Here is a 2,500-nt window from a genome sequence, read left to right as displayed (position 1 = left end):
ACATGACATTAATATGCAAGCAAACAACCCCATACATGACATTAATAACACGGATTATTTTTTCTACTCTGAAAGTTTACTGAATTGACTGTATTTGTACTGACTGGATTTGTAAAGTTAACTGTATGTTGGACCTTACGCCTCTAAGAATCCGGGTCCTAACCTACGTTGACCTTATTACTCTACAATCTCTATCTATCTCTTCTTCCTCTGCCTTCTTCCTATTTCTGCCTCTCCTCTCTACCTCTCCTTTTAAGTCCATCTCTAACAATGATGTTTTGTTTCCCCATTTGTTAAGCACTTTGAGTTGCATGCCTTGTATGATACAGTGCTATACAAATACAATTGGGGCCCACTCGAAATTGTCAAAAATGTTCGGGGCCCACCTCTGACTCAATTAAGAATAAAACTCAAATAAATCAACAACAACACACACCAAAATATGATTATTATTTTTGGAAAATGATTTCAAGGCCCACTTGGAATACCCTCAGGGCCCACCAGTGGGCCCCGGCCCATAGGTTGGGAATGGCTGTGCTAAAAAGATAACCCAGGGCCTCCTGCTTTCGCACTCTACGCCAGAGGTGGCGGGGTTGCCAACGAGCGCTTTGCTATTGGTGCCATACAAGCAGATTACTATTACTCTTCTCACAAGGCCATATCCATTAAAGTCCCCCCAAAAAAGCTCAACGATGTCTTTAAATGGACCCGATAAAGAGCTCTCATCATATCAATGTTGTTTAGTGAGGAGACAGTTGCGAGGATGGCAGGAGAAACAAACAACACAGCAGTGTTGGGACTGGTACTGTACACTTTGTGTTGTTGGAGAAGTAGTCTGCTGATAAATGTGCACAAAGTACTGTATGTTACTCAAGCACTCCCCCTATTATCATGGAATGTGTGACAGACTTGGGGTGCATTCCAATATGTACACTCCCGTCCTCCACTTGTGCTTGTGGACTCCCCAACTCCGTGGAGAAAACAACAGTTTACCCGAAATCAGCCTATAGCCACAGCGATTTTTGGGGGACTATTCTTTACTCACCATCCCGATTGAAAACGAGGAAATGACATTAGAATTCATTTTATGCTGTCAGTGATGTCATCATGAGGTCACAAGCAGGCAAGTGAGCAAGGGAGGACGGAATTCCGCATATTGGAATCCACCCTTTAGAGTGAAACAAATCACTTCCACTTCATCATCTAATGTCTGTGTAGCCTACTACACGAGTGAGCGGGTTCATACCATTATCAAGGAGATAATGTTCCTGACAACAGACGCATGCTGACCACAGTTTTGATGTTGTCTTTTACATCCGGCTGGCTGTGTTCTGTTGATAGCCGTGCAGCAAGCACCGTACATTAGCAAACGTCACTTTCTCAGTCTAGTTTCATGGGGAATGGATATCAAACTTAATCTAAAGCACTCACTGCTTTTTTTTGTACTTACATGTAGTCTCTGTGTTGAACTGGACAACACGCCTACACATTGAAGAAGTTCATGACATCAGTTGTGTGGTCATAACAAACATGACATTACATTACACTTAGCTGACACGTTTATCCTAGCCGACTTACAGTTATTATTTTTCAGGATATTGGTTACAGTCCCTGGAGCAGTGTTGGGTTACTGTATGTGCCTTACTCAAGAGGCACCACAGCCATGGATGGAGTAGGAAGAGGTCAAGTGGGATTCAAACCTACAACCCCCAGATCTAAAGACCAACTCCCTGACCAGTGTTGCCAAGTCCGCTTATTATAAGCGACCTTGGGCTTGCTTTTTTGAGCAGTCGCTTTTAATTTTGTAAAGTCGCGGGTTGCGGTTTTCTTGGGCTTGTTTTCTCAACGCCCGTCAGTCGCTTCTTTTGGGCTTGTTTTTAAGATGTCAGTCGCTTATTTGTCGTAGAAAATCTGGCAACACTGCTGACCACTAGGCCACAACCGTTAGCTAGAAATGCTTTACTTTCACCAGGTAGGGCCTACCACGTTCGCACTTTACCAGGTATGATGATCTTGTCTACTTCACTCCCCTCGTGGTATAGGCCTGATCTACAGTGCCTGGATTACAGGTCATTTGGTACGGCACCCTACTCCTAATCCCCCGTGTTGCAGACCAGAGTTGTGGGTTCACGTGTGGGCCACCGTCTGCACAGTTGAGCAAGTAGACTAGAGAACAAAGGAAAAGGCGTACTGAGAAAGGGAAGTGGGGAGTGACACACATGAAGAACAGAACTATGTGCTGTACATACAGGGAGTTTGTCACATACATACGTATACAGTAGGATACATTTACATGATTTGCCTTGTGACCTTCCTATTATTTAATGTTGCTTCTATTACCTTGTGTTTGACAATGTTGTCAGTGTTGCAACTGTACACTGCACCTTGAGGTCTTTGTTTACTTTTTGCTACTTTTTAATGCATTGTCCTCTTCTTTACTCTTTGTAGGACAATGATATCAGTGTTGCAACTGTACACTGTGCCTTACCCTGTTCTTGTT

This window comes from Engraulis encrasicolus, chromosome 18, assembly GCF_034702125.1.
Source record: "Engraulis encrasicolus isolate BLACKSEA-1 chromosome 18, IST_EnEncr_1.0, whole genome shotgun sequence".
NCBI classification, from domain to species: Eukaryota; Metazoa; Chordata; class Actinopteri; order Clupeiformes; family Engraulidae; genus Engraulis; species Engraulis encrasicolus.
The sequence above is the reverse complement of the archived record's forward strand: the minus strand, read 5'-3'. Positions refer to the sequence as shown.